This window comes from Miscanthus floridulus, chromosome 17, assembly GCF_019320115.1.
Source record: "Miscanthus floridulus cultivar M001 chromosome 17, ASM1932011v1, whole genome shotgun sequence".
Lineage (NCBI taxonomy): Eukaryota > Viridiplantae > Streptophyta > Magnoliopsida > Poales > Poaceae > Miscanthus > Miscanthus floridulus.
In genome coordinates, this window is record NC_089596.1 from 2,675,945 (window position 1) to 2,690,697 (window position 14,753).

General features: G+C 49.1%; 1 pseudogene; it reads left to right on the forward strand.

Moving 5' to 3' along the window:
- The first annotated feature begins 487 nt into the window (after window positions 1-487).
- On the forward strand, window positions 488-9,019 carry LOC136518347 (MFP1 attachment factor 1-like; annotated as a pseudogene).
- The last annotated feature ends 5,734 nt before the right edge of the window (window positions 9,020-14,753 follow it).

Here is a 14,753-nt window from a genome sequence, read left to right on the forward strand (position 1 = left end):
GTAAAGATGCACTTTGCTAAAGATCTAGAAGATCAAACAAGATTTAGAATGCCGTGGGCGCCCAGGACAAGCTTAGTGGGCCTAGGAGGGCCCAACATTAGGTAGAATAGGCCACACGTCATCCAACGCCATCTTTAAGAAGCTTTCTAATCGGATGAGGATTGATTTGGCGCGCAGTAGATGGCACTGCAGATTTTGGACACCGTAGCAACAAGAGGGCATCAGGGAACCCTCGCACTAGGACTAGGAGGCCACACCACGCCAACGTTGCGAAGCACTTCTCTGGTTAGGGAGTCCGGTGTCCGAACGTGGCCCGCGACGGCCTACAACGTTTCGCTCTCAACTCCACTCTAAAAGTTTGTAAAAACAAATTACTCCAGAAACATTCGCATCCTGGCTTCAGTTGAGTCCAGAGACGCGACCTCTCCGCTCGCCGCCATGGATTACGGCATGGTCCACTCCGAACTCTCCCCAACATGGCGCAGCCATGGCGGAGGACGCCCCCAACGCTGCCGCTGAGGGCAGCCAGCCCGCGCCCCGCGAGGGATCTGCGGACACCGCCCCGGCGGCTACCGCGGGCGCCAAGAGATCCGAGTAGGTGGATGTTGCGTGGACGGCTTGCTTACCACTCGGGCGGCTCGCTGCAGTTGGACGGGTACGCGGAGACGTAGCCGAACGGGTGTAGTCGCTTGATGCATCTCGGCGAGTAGATGAACCGCCGTTTGCGGGATCCTCCAGGTGACCCACGAGTGCATGTATATCACAGCAATCTTTGCGTGGCCTTCGTGTGCACTAAAACACGGGGTCTGTCGCCGAGGTACTTGCATGTTCGAACCGAGGGCGTTTGCATGCCTCCTGGAGATACACACGTACATGCAAGATCTTATTTATTCTGTTAGCTTGTATGGCATCCGTACGTCAGCTTGCGGACTCCAAAATTTGTGCGATAATACAAGCAACGGCACACAAGATTTTGACAGGTTGAAACCGTTAATACGATGTAACACCCTACGTTCTGTGTTCCGATGGATTGTATTGAGATGTCTAGATGCCGACCATGGGACCCCTGTTCCTCTTTATATACTCTGGAGAGGTAGGGTTACAAGAAAAATATCCTAGTCGACTATAAGGTAGGTATTCTATTTAGATTACAATTTTCATAAGAGTCCTAGCATATCTTCTACCATCTTGTGGTACCCGGGGATAAGTCCCCGAGCGCCTTGTATCCGCTCAGCAACGCTGTCTTGATCACGTTCGAGCAATCAAACTTGAAGCCAACCAGTTTAACTGGTAATCCGACCAGTTCAACTGGTAGTCCGAACGGTAAAATAGGCGGTCGACTAGTTTAACTAATGATCCGGCCAGTGAAAATGGTTGATGACCAGTTTAACTAGTAAATAGACCTCAGACTTACTCAAGTAAGGCTTACCAAAAGGATGTAAGGGCTCAAAATTAAATTTGAGATTTCTTCACCTCAGATGAAGTATAGCCACTTAGACACCGTTTGCGAGGTCGGATGATTATCATCCATGACTTAGTCAATAAGGAGGGTGAATTAGGAAAAAAGCACTGCATTCACCGTTAGGTGAAGTGTAGCCACTTAGTCCCCGAGCCTGACATTAGGTAAATAATTCACGTGGTGGCAGAGTAAAAAAAATAGAAGACTCCAGATGCGTAGCCGATCACACAGTTAGTCCCCAGCTTAGCTAAGAAAAGTACACTCACCGCGAGGTGAAGTGTACACACTTAGTCCCCAAGCATGAGCCCGACCAGTTTAACTGGTAATCCGACCAATTTAGTCGGTAGTCCATCGGAGAAAATAAACAACCGACCAGTTTAACTGGTCTGCAGGCCTCGAACTTGCTCGAGTATGATATTCCAGTGTTGATGCGTGAAATAGCCAGCGTCATCTGCCATGTACTTATCAAGGCCCTGACATGCCGCCCAGGATCATATCAGAACCCTGATCCGAACAGCGTGGAGCAGCTTGATAGCACACATGACATGCAACACCGTCAAAACGTAGTAAACCGGCAGGTGAATTTTCCCTCTGAGAATTTCAGCTTCACGACGTAGCAAAATCTGACCGACGATGGAGTCCCCAGCTTAGTTGGTGACTCTAGTACGAAGAATCCGAATACCGAGGAGTCCCCAGCATAGCTGGTAAGCTCCCAGCGTAGCTGATGATGAAACCCAAGCGACGAGCAATCTGACCAACTGGTAGGCGATGAAGCGAGCACCGAGCAGCCCAACCAACTGGTCGGCGACGAAGTGAGCACCGAGTCAAAGTGAGCGCCGAGCAGTCTGGTCAACTGGTCGGCGACGAAGTGCGACCGCCAGGTGGTGTGACCCCTTGGGCAGTGATCCTCTTGTCCTTCTCGACTGATCTAGTCCCCGAGCGTAAAAAATAAGCTCGTTGACCGAACCGGACCCCTGTAATACAAATATGTAGAATCGATAGCACATGATGTGAAAAAATATATGAACTCGACGATAAAGACGGTAGAGCAGAGTAGATAAACATTATATTTGTTTAAAATGTCATATTTAAAATATGAGTGATTTCCTTCTGTTGGTTCTGCATAGCATCACCAGCCCCGACTAGCCCATTGTAACACCCTCGATATTACGCCCTAAACAAATTACTAAATCATGTTATGAGCATCATGTTTATGTAATAATGCATGTGATGGAATGAATAGATGAAGTATTGCAACATAAAATAATCAATAAAAATGCTAAATGAGATGCTATTCCATAACTCAGACAATTATCAAGTAGGGTTTTAAACCATTTTCATGGAACAAAATACTATAGAACATGTGTGTGATGCTTAAATAATGTTTGAAGTACAAACCTTGTAGATGACCATGAAATACTTGCTGTGGAAAAATAACATTGCTAGCTAATATTTCTAATAGCCTAAACATGAAACTTGAAATCAAATTCAGCTCAAGACCTAGAAAAAATTCTTTAAGTCCAATAACAGTATGGTAATGCTATGTTGGTGAATTAATTCTGAAAAATTTAGCTAAAGGTCAGTGCTATGATTTTGCTCCTTATGGTAGCCTGATGTACCTCCTTCAGCATGGTCAAGGTGATTTAGCCGCAACCGAGTTGGATTAGTGTTGAGAGACGCTTTACAATCTGTGCACGAACACAGTCTCGGGCTGCCTCGCCTATGCGCGCGGTCACCACGCGTAGTCGCTCTGTGTTGCCGTGCCGTGCTCGCCCGCGCTGGCCAGCTGAGGCCGACCTGGCTTGGCCGTGGCTTGGCTACGGTCTGGCTATGGCTAGCCGATACGCCTGCCACTGGCCGCCTGCCCAGCCAGCTGCTGGCCACTGTGCCCCGATGACCACCGCTGCCACTCCGTCGATCTGCAGCCCCATCCACTGCCGCACTGCTGTTGTGCTGCTGCCCTCCCTACCTCACGTTGTGGCGCAGCCACTACCGCTACTGCTCGCCTCACCACGCACGTGGCCTTGTCCCTGCTACCGGCGTCGTCGCCTCGCCATTTATGGCACTACGGCCACACATGTCGTGCCTGGTCGTGGGCGCGCACACGTTCCCTCTAGCCGTGATGGCCCGTAGCGCTTGCACGTGTGCCGACTCGCTAGTGGCCAGTCACGCCCCGCCAAGGCGAGGACGAGCTGAGCTCTAACCTACCCCTCCCCTCTCTCTGCTCTGCTGCCATGGTGGACTGAGTCGCGCCATTAAAACAAGCAGGGAGAAGTCACCATTGCCCGATTCATCGTGTCTCTAGCTCTGCCATCAAGCCGCCTAGCCAACCGTTCCCACCCCGCCTTGAATGGTGCCCGGCCAAGCTTTAATTTTGGAGCTTTTCCCCGCCACCGTGCTGATAAGGCCGAGTCCGCCCATCACCGAGGGTAGCCCCCATCTGACCACCTCGAGCCAAATTGGCTGCACCGCTAGACTCGCCTCAAACCCCTCTTTGCCCTGCGTGCCTTAGCCGAACCTCTACCGCCTCACCGTCATCGCTTACGCCACCGTACTGCCGTGGTGCGTCACCGCACAGCTCGACCGCACGTGGCTAGCCCTCCACCGTCGTCCTCCGCTCCAACCGTCGCTTTGGCCTGGTCCATGGTAGCCACCTGATGCTTGCGCACTAACCAATTAGGTCTGTAGCTGCCCCAGCTCACCATAACAGTGGCATCGCCGTCGCGGATGGCCGTGCGCCGCTGTAGCCTTCCCCCGGCAAGTCATGTCACCCGCACCGACGCTTAGCGTAGCCGCTCGAGTCGGAGACGGTGACTGGCCCGTTACGTGGGCCGGTGCAGGTCCCAGGTGGCCGGCGCAGCCGCGCTGTGTCACCGTCGCCGCGCCGCCGTGCGCTGAGTCGTCGAGGGTCGCGTGGGGGAATTCCCGAAAAGTCAAGGGGTCAAGTGAGAAGATTTGAGAGAGGGGGAAATAGTATTGGGGCTTAGGTGTGATTCGGAAGAAAATCGAGGACTCTTTTGCAAAAACGCCAGCGCGCGGGCTTCCCTGCCATGGGCCGGCCTCACGTGGGTCGCGAAAGCGGGCCGCTGCGCGCGCACGCGCCGCGTTGTGTGGGCCGCACGTGTGGGCCGCGCGTCAGATTGATTTTTCTTTTTCTAGGAATTTGTGAATGGTTTTCTAATTTAATTCTAGCTGATCTTTGGTAATTAATATAAATTCGTGTGGGTGTTCAAAAATTACGAAATAAATTTTGTTAGGTTCCTAAAATTGTGATCAATCTGTTGGTGTATTTAGTTCATGTTTATATGTGTTAGCACTAGGAGCTATTAAATCATTTGAAAGTGCTTCATAATATTAAGTAAATTATTATAGGAATTTTTTGTTGTGAATTGATGATAGTTTTGATCCTGAAATTTTTACAGCAGTTTGATTGTATTATTATGTGCTCACTATAATTTTGTAGCTTTAGAATAGACTAAGCATTAGGGTAGTTAAATACTCTTTGTTTCAATATACATTAAATCACTAGTAGAAATAAAGATATATCCTTAAATTGCTAGGCTAAGGGTTTGTTAGTTGAACCCAACACTTTGCTTGATGAAAATGATAGTTAACTTAGTATCTTAGTCATTAGAGTTATCTTAGTAGCTTAGTATGCGTATTCTTATTTTAAGAGTTGTTGTTGTCCAAATGCTAAGTGTTGCATCATCATCGCATGCATCTAGAGAAGAGTTGACGGAGATCGTGACCACCGGTGATCACGAGTTCGAGAAGATCGTCGAGAAGTATGGAGAGGAGATTCTCGTGTAGGAGGAGGTCCCAAAGCCGTCACTGACTGACTCAGCTGACACCGCACCTGTCCAAGACAAGTCCCGGTGCATAACCTCTATTTTATAATTCACCGTATATATATATGTATTGTGCATTTATGTTACATGAATTTCATGAAAACCACATACATAGATATACCTATCCTAAGAGTCTTACTAGTGCAGGTTCGAGTAGATGCTATGCTTATGTCATCGGAGCGTGAGTAACATGTCATTGCTCACAATAGGAGATTATTATTACTCTCATAATAAAATAATGAAAGAAAAAATTGAGACAGGGCAGGGATATAGTATGGGTAATGGTTGGTGTAACATGTTGTGTCCCACGACCAATGGTGCTTAGCTTGGTTACACTGTTTTTCCTGTTCGTGTCGATTAAGGACCGTCCGTTGCTGTGGATGGTAGTCAGGTCGCAGACTTATTATCCTGAGCACATACTTGCTTATGGGAGCGGGAAGAATCGTTACGCTCTTATCGTGGTTTCGGCTCTTTCTGGACCGACTGATTGGAGACGGAGAAAGGTGGAGGTCTAAGCACCATGTTGAGACCGGATCTCAAGTGTGGGGGCTTGGAGTCCAAGTTTGGACGGGGACCTGGACCCCGTGACAGAAGTGGAATGGGTTGGTCTTGTTTGTGCTTAGGGTACAAACAGGGCGTGTGTTTTGGTGTACCCAACTGGGATACATTGGTTCACGAATCGCCGTTTCCTTGAGACGGTACGACTTGACTATGGTCTAGCACCATAGTAAGAACTGGAAGATGAAATATAGTGAAATGGTTCTGATTGCTTAACCCTTGCTTGAAAGTAGAACATGTGCTTACCTAGAATGGTTAGCTAAAGAAGTAATCATGACTGCTAATAAAACTTGACCGTAAGGATGAACTATTAGTAATGCTTTCCGTAAACAAAAAGAAAACAGCAAACACATATTGCCTATCATATCCTTGAGAGTCGGGAAACTATTCCCACTAGTCGGGTAAGTCTTGCGAGTATATTGTGTACTCAGGGTTTATTTTACCCCTATTGTAGGTGCAGCTTGAGGAGTAGCTCTTGTGTGAAGGATTCTTCTGATGAGCACAGACGGATCCTTGTATCATTTCCGCTAGATGTTTATTTTTATTCCGTTGTTTAATTATCGCACTCTGAACTCTGGTATTGTAATAAATAATTTTCAAGAACTCTTGTTGTATGAAATGGACTAAGTATTGTAAGCTCGTACTCATTATTGGATTCTGGATGTAAAACGTGGATTGTTTCGAGTTCTCTCTTGGAGTGTGCTCGACGGAATTGTCCGATGTAGCTTACTTTTGAGGTGTTTAGTGTCTAGTGAAAGACGAGCGCCTCCGAAAGCAAGTTATTTTGGACGATTCTGCCACACACATACCCCATAGCGTAGAGTGGCTGGCACACATTTACGCGTATGAGTACGAGCATCGCCGAAGAGCTGCTGCCGACCGTCCATAACGCACAGCGCTGGCACCCGTGCACGTGTAGGTGTGAGATCAATAACAGGGCCGTTTCTAGATAACATGAATGAGAACGTGGCTAGTCCACGAGTCGATGGAGTATCTTAAAGATATTTCACATGGAGAACGAATGGAGTATCTCGGAGACAGTAATCATGAAGAATAAATGAAGAAATAATAATTGGAGAAAACATGATGAAATCGTGGAGAAAATTGTATTAAATGCAGATATAAGAAGAATACTTATTTTTAGTCAGAACGTCTGGTCGACGACGTATGATGTTATCTGGTCGGCGTCGACGAAATTGTGTGGCCTTGTCATGGCGGCGGTCGCGGTCGTCGTAGCGTCGTTCTTCACGGCGATCATCATTACGGCGCGGCAGACGATTGAAGCGAGTAGTCTAGACGATGTCGTCCTTATGTTACTGATCGGCCTTAGGCGGATTAGATTTGGAAATTGACGGCTGAGTGGAGTAGTCAGCGTGTCACGATGTCCGAGTAAACAGCTCGCTTGACGGATTGGACGGCTCGCTTAGCTGCTCGTTGGTGGCTCGTACTTGCGGCTCGTAGTCGTCAGTTTGCACTAGTAGCTTCCATGCATTTTTTTGTCATGCTTTAATGGCTGATTGGGCATAACTTGTAGAGAGAATTTCTTATTTGACACCGGAAAAATGAGTCGTTCCTTTCTTGGCCCTGAAATTTTTTTCGTTCTCTATTTAACACTCACTTCAACTTTCATCCCTAATTTGACACTACCGTCAAATCCGTTAGCTAACGGTGTTAGCTGGCTGTTAAAAAGATATTTTTACCCCTAGAAAAAAAGCGGCGAAGCAAATTTGAGAGGAAAAAAAACATGCACCTTTTTTTGCAGCTGGGCGCATGCATCAGAGGCGGGTGCAGGTTTTTTTTTCCTCTCAAATTTGCTTCGTCACTTTTTTTTCTAGGAGCAAAAACGTCTTTTTAACAGCCCGTTAACACCATTAGCTAACGGATTTGACGGTAGTGCCAAATTAGGGATGAAAGTTGAAGTGAGTGTCAAATAGGGAACGAAGAAAATTTCAGGATCAAGAAAGAAATAACTCATTTTCCCAGTGTCAAATAAGGAATTCTCTCTAACTTGTACACGACGTCATCTTGTATGGTCTTGCAACTTGATATGTTTTGCTTTTCTGAGCCTGTTCGGCTGGTATTAAAGCCGGCTGATAAGTTGGCTGAAGTTGTTTTATTGTAAGAAAAAAATTCTGTAGAAGCTGTCTGTTGTCTTCTGACTGCAGTTGATGTCATCAGGTTCCGTGCTCTATCCATGCTCGGCATTACGATGGGTTCGAATCTGCGTGAGGCCGAGCTTGAAGCCACCAGCAGATCAAGATTGGATGATCCCACAGATCGCACGCCTCTGTGCAGATGAATTCGTCCTTCACTTTGCTTCCGTGTCCGACTCTGGAGCTCGTTGCGAGATGCGATATGCTGCTTGATTTTGCGTACCACGGTGTACCGCGTGAAACCACCCTCGAGTCCGTGGTACACCCGGCTGGACTCCGGACGATCGGACCGCGCAGCGAGCCTCCTTGTGTAGTGTAGAGCACCTCCCCAACGGCAGCCTGTATTAGTAGTTGATGCACAGGGCCGTGGTCGAGAACGTGCTGTTGATGTCGAGGTTCATCTGGTTCGTCACGGGATTAGCACGCACACCTCTATCTGGTGTGTCACTGTCGACGAACTCACGATCGTAGAGTGTGTGTTAGAGTTACGCGTGATCACAAACTAGATGGTAATACAAGCACCAAGACACAAGTTTTAGACAGATTCAAGCCGTCAATACGACGTAATACTCTACGTCCTTTGTTCTGATGGATTGTATCGAGATGTCTAGATGCCGACTAGGGGACCCCTGCCCCTCCTTATATACTCTGAAGGGGTAGGGTTATAAAAAAATATCCTAGTCGACTATATGATAGGTATTCTATTTAGATTACAATTTTCATAAGTCCTAACATATCTTCTACCATTTTGTGGTATCCAGGAATATATCCCCCACACTCCCGTCACTCAGCATTTGGCCGCCATTGCAGCACACGTGCGTACTCTATGGTGCGCTGCCTCGTGCAGATCCTCGCAGCGCCCATCATCCTCTCCCAGCGTTATGGCGCTATCCCAGAGCCCGATGTCGAGCGTGTCGTCAAGGCCTTTCGCCGCCGCCTCCAAGTCCGTCATCGCCGAGTCCCCGGCCTCCGTCGAGGAGGGGGCTACCGCAGTTCCCTAGTAGGTATGTCGTGGCCGCCGACAACGCTATATTTTAAGTGTTTCAGGTGTTTTTAGACATATTGCAAGGCTATGTTTCAGTTGTTTCATATGTATATTTCAAGTATTTCATACTGGATGTTGCATATGTTGCAATGCTTATACGCGTACTGCTGCAAGCATTTCTTCGTAATGTTGAAACAACCCCAATTTCCGCGAAGGGAAATCCACAGAGTTGAAGTGTAATAAGACCGTGGTAGATCATATTACCCAAATTCCTAGTCGAATATCACATCCATACAACGATAATATCAGAGTACAAATAGTGCGGAATTATATAAATTATTACATCACCGCATTGGCGGAATCAAAAGTAGCATTCATTCAGAACAGCTTGATGATAAGATCAGCAAACTCGAGCGTAGGCACGAACCCCTCAACCGTCAAACTCCTCGGAGCTATACTCCTCAACAGAACCTGTATGCCAAAATTTATCAGTACGATTTGTACTGGCCACTCCCAACCCTATGAGCATTGCTTTGTAGAAATTGGAATGCAAGTTGGATATAATCAAAAGGAACCTATAAGGCTGGGGTTTCCTATGTATCAGCATATCAGTATTTATTAACAGTTGGTCAAGTTTTAACACCATTCACACACCCATCCCACCCCATTTTCCATTCCAGAGCCAGGTTTCAATCCTGGGAATCGACATACCACCATCTTCACACCATCACCATACTATACCATCGCTCAGTCGACAGGCCAACTCCCTCTCGGCACTGTCTCAAGGCCCGTAGCCCCTAGCTACGATCCGAACACTCACTTCCAGGGGGAAGAAAAGAAGGACTCATCTCTCTATCTAGTTTAAGCGAAACCCAGGAAAGGTCCATAGCCGATAAGTCGGCACATGTATCGATCGATCAACCATACACTCTGTAGAGGTTTTACATAACCACAAGATCCGCCTTCCTCGCTGACCGTCGTCAACTGGGCTGATTCCGGCCGCTTGCTAGCCTAGGATAATGCCACTCTACCATTCAGCCCTGGTACACCCCAAGTCTAGTCTGGGGTGGCTGAAACTGTGAGTCATGAGCCGGGTCCATAAGGTCTCCATGAAGTCTCGGAAGGGTGTGGGGGATTCCTCCGCGCCCCGTACCTCCCTCGCACTGTCCACTATCAACCTAGCAGTAGTGGCAATATCCTACCGAGTAGTCCGGCCATCCCGCACCATATAGGGCGAGTGGTACGTAAGGCTTCCTAGTGAATCTGAGTACTAGTAAGTCCCTTAGGGTTGACCAAGCCAGAATATCTTCATCAGGGTTTCCATTTACCGTGCCACCACAGCACCTCCATCCCGGGCTCCTCTCATCATAGGTTCACACCCAGGACCACCTCATATACCATTTACCCACCACAAGTATCCATTCCAGGGGTGCCCAGGTAGCACCCCATAGCAAGACTTGCCCTAGGCTCGTCGTATACTCCAACTTGGTCGACACAACCCTCACCCTCCACACACCCAAGTCACACACGCAACACTCTCCCCGTAGTCCAGAATACACCACGCATTAATGTAGTATAAGCGTAGTAGAAGTACAAGCAAATAAAATATAGCAGTAAGCGTGTGTCTAACCTAATAGCAGGGTATGCAGGGGTATGGTTGCGTCAAGGTAAAGGTCATCAAGAAAGCATACTACCATGCAAGTCCTATCATAGTATGATTATAACAGTAAAGTAAAGCAATAGCAGTTCTACATTAGCCATGCGTAATAGGTGCTACGAGATTGGATGGGATGAGGCACCTTCAGTGTAGTCGTCTCCATACTCCTCACAGTACTCATGATCCTTGTCCGTCAGATTCTCCTCCGAGTATGCAAACGATCGTATTATAGTCGCGTTAGCGACGTCTATAGAATAGCACATAGAAGCAATGAAAATTCAAAAGAGCCAAATGCACTCAAACATGGGTTCATTGCGTAGAGCTTGATTTTAGATGAATTTTGGTCCTGGTTTCGTATTTTTCTGAGGTCATATGAATTAGTTCTGAATTTCTGAAGTTTAAATCATTTCTGAAAATGGAAAAGGCTGAATTAATCCTGGGCTGACACGTGTCACGCTGTGGTTGGTCCACGTGGCAGCATGACGTCCGCATGACGTCAGCATGACGTTAGCATCACAGTTCCGAGCTGATAGGTGGGGCCCAGCTGACGTCAACATGACGTCATCAACGTCATCCACACCGACAGGTGGGGCCAGAGACCATTGGGTCACTGACAGGTGGGCCCGGTTAAAGTCAACGGTGAGTCAATGGTCAACGGTCTTCAGTCAACGGTCAAGGTCACTGATGTGTGGGTCCAGGGCTGCTGATGTCAGCAGCTGATGTCATCGTGACGTCAGCATGATGTCACCTCGGCTGTGTTACTACTGACATGTGGGTCCTGTGTGATGTCATTACGACGTTAGCATGACGTCATCGTCTGACGTGGGGGTCCAGCAACACTGTGTCGCTGACCTATGGGGCCAGGTCAACGGTCAATACGGGCCGGGTCCGAACTGGGCCGATTGGGCTTCGGGTTGGGCCGGTCTAGGCCGGGCCGGGCCAGACACGTGGCACGCTGTGACACTGCCACATCACGGCCGTGGGCTCTTATTGGGCTTCGTCCACAGCGCGGCTCACACCGTGTGGCTCACGGTGGACCAGCGCTCATGGTCCATGGACTTACGGTAGGGCGCATGGTGGACCAAGTCCACCGTCTCTTCTCCTTGGCTCGGCTCACGTGCACTGAGCTCACGCATGGGTGGCCGGCGAGGGGGTGTTCCCCTATTTTCTTCCACGGCGGTGCTCCCGTCGGCGGCGAGTGCCCGGTGGGCCTCCGTGGCAGTGCTGGTGTCCGATTGGGGAGGGGGAAAGCTTCCTCGGGCCACGGCGGTCATGATCCTGAGGTCTAAAGTGGGTGTCGAGGTCCTCCAGTGCGTTGGCCACGGCGGCCGGTGGCTCGGCAGTGCTCACCGGTGGCGAGGCCGCGCACGCAGGCCCTCCAGTGGCTAGTGCTGGGCAGATGAGGCTTCTACGGCTTCGTGTGGATGCGGCGAGGGCGTCCCGAGCTTGAGGCGGGGCTTCGATTTCCCGGTGGCCGGTGGGGGCTCCAGCGGCCATGGCGATAGGGTGACGACGGCGATGCACACGGGTGATCAAGGGGGCTCTCGTGGGGTGGTCACGGCATGGTCGCGGGGTGTGCATGGGTGCATGTGTTCCTAGTGGCCGGAGACAAGGCGCTGGCCTACGCGCTCCTAGGTGTGGAGCGCCATGGCCGACGGTGAGGTTCGGCGGCAGAGAGAGACCGGAAGGGGGGGCTCACCGTGGGTGGCGTGGAAGAATGGATGGTGATGCCGTGTCGATTCGAGGACGTATAGCTTCGGTAGCCGTGCAGTGCCGTGCTGAACCACGTCGGTGATGTAGACGACGGCGTCGCTCTCGGCTCCGGCGGTCTCCTCCCCCACAGCGGCTTCGGCGTTTCCCCCTCTTCTTCCTCTTCTCCCTCTTGGCTTAGGTGGGCTGTGGACAGCCACCAAGGTGGCGGTGGGGCATCGGGACGAGCGCTAGGGCTCCGGGGCTGGGGCTTTTATAGCCGAAGCTCTGAGCTCCATCTTTGGCAGACGGGCGGACAGTTGGTGATGCACCGTGGGCATCGAACGGCAATGCGGCGTGGGGTGGTTGGCGCGGAGGTCGCGTGGGCGATGCGCCAAGGGGGAGACAGGACCATGCCCCGGGCATGACCCCTGGCCCACCCCTGCCACTGCTGTCGGCTCTTGGTCGCGCGGCGGTTGAGCGTGGCATGGAGAAGAAGAATAGGAGGGCTGACATGCGGGGTCCAGCGGCAATGGCTGCAAGTGAGACAGGGAAACGTGCGGGCGTGGGCAACGTCTGGCTGACGCGTGGGGCCAAGTGGCAGCGGCTGCTGGCGAAGGCAGCAGGGCACGCGGGCGTGGGCGACGCGCTGGGCCACGAGCTGGGCTGTTGCGCGTGAGTTGGGGCCGGCCTGCTACTGCGCATGCATGGGCCAGCGGAGGGGGAGAAGTGGAGGGCTGGGCCGGTAGTTGGTCGCGCGGGTTGGGCCGAGCAGCTGGCTGGGAGGCCTTCTTCTCCTTTTCTTTTTTCTGTTTTTCATTTCTTTTCCATTGTTTGAATTCAAATTTGGTTTAGAATTTGAATTTAAAACTGAGGTAACTTGTTCATTGGAGTTTAGGGAATTTTGTTTAATAATAACTTTATGGTTTATTACTTTAATGGAATTGTTAAGCATAACATAAAGCAAATGAGAATCCAAGTCACAATTTAAGTTAACATTGTATGCAACATTTTATTTTGTTAGAAATTAAATAATCATAATCAACAAATGACATGCCATGCTTATGTGTTGTCTTGGTTGGGTCAGACCTAATGCATTTCTTAGGTTGGGTTTCTATACATGACACTCATCATCACATGGGAGTTCAAAAAAAATTGTAGTTGGTATTTTTGGGTGTATGGATTTTTGGGTTGTTACAGTTCTACCCCCTTAACAGAATCTCGTCCTCAAGATTTAAAGTGTAACGTACTCTTCAAAGAGGTAAGGATACCGTAGCCGGAGGTCCGACTCTTTCTCCCATGTTGCTTCTCTCTCAGTATGATTACTCCATTGGATCTTGCACATAGGAATAGTCTTGCTTTGGGTCTCTTTGGTATCTCTGTCCAGAATTCTGATATGATGTTCTCTATACTCAAGTGTATCTTGAATGTCAAGTGTATCAGTTGGGACTACTTCATTGGGCACCCTCAAACACTTGCGTAGCTGTGAGACATGAAATACGGGATGTACACCCACCAATTCCTCAGGTAGCTCAAGTTTGTAGGCGAGCTTTCCAATCTTTTTGCAAATCTTGTATGGGCAACAAATCTAGGGGCAAGCTTTCCTTTCACATGGAATCTGACAGTCCCATGTAGCGGGGATACCTTGAGATAGATGAAGTCCCCCACATTAAACTCAAGTTCTCTTCTCCTTTTGTCAGCATAGCTCTTGTATCGACTTTGATCAATTCTCAAATTCTCTCTTACTTGAGCAACTCCTTCTTCGGCATCTTGAATCTTAACGGAGTCAAAGAACGATCTTTCTCCCGGTTGAGACCACATCAAAGGTGTCTTACGGCGACATCTTGATACTGACTTGGTAGCTATTGTTGTAAGAAAATTCGGCATAGGGTAAGCATCTCTCCCAATCAGAGCCATAATTCAGTACACTAGCACGAAGCATGTCTTCTAAGATCTGATTTACTCGTTCAGTCTATCCATCTGTCTATGGATGATAAGCAGTACTGAAGTCAAGTTTGGTTCCAATGGACCTGTGTAAGGCTTCCCAAAATCGAGACACAAACTGAGGGCCACGATCAGATACAATACTAGAGGGAGCTCCATGCAGTCTGAGAATATGTTCAATATATAGATCTGCTAGTTTTTCGGCATTGGTCTTGGTCTTAACTGGTACAAAGTGAGCAACTTTGGTCAAGCGATCAACAATCACCCAGATGGAATCATTGCCTTTCTGTGAACCGGGCAATCCAACTATGAAATCCATGGATATGCTCTCCCACTTCCACTCGGGGATGTCAAGAGGCTTTAGCAAACCTGCAGGCCTTTGATGTTCAGCCTTGACTCTATTACAGGTGTCACATCGTGCCACATGTCCTGCAATGTCTATCTTTATACCTTTTCACCA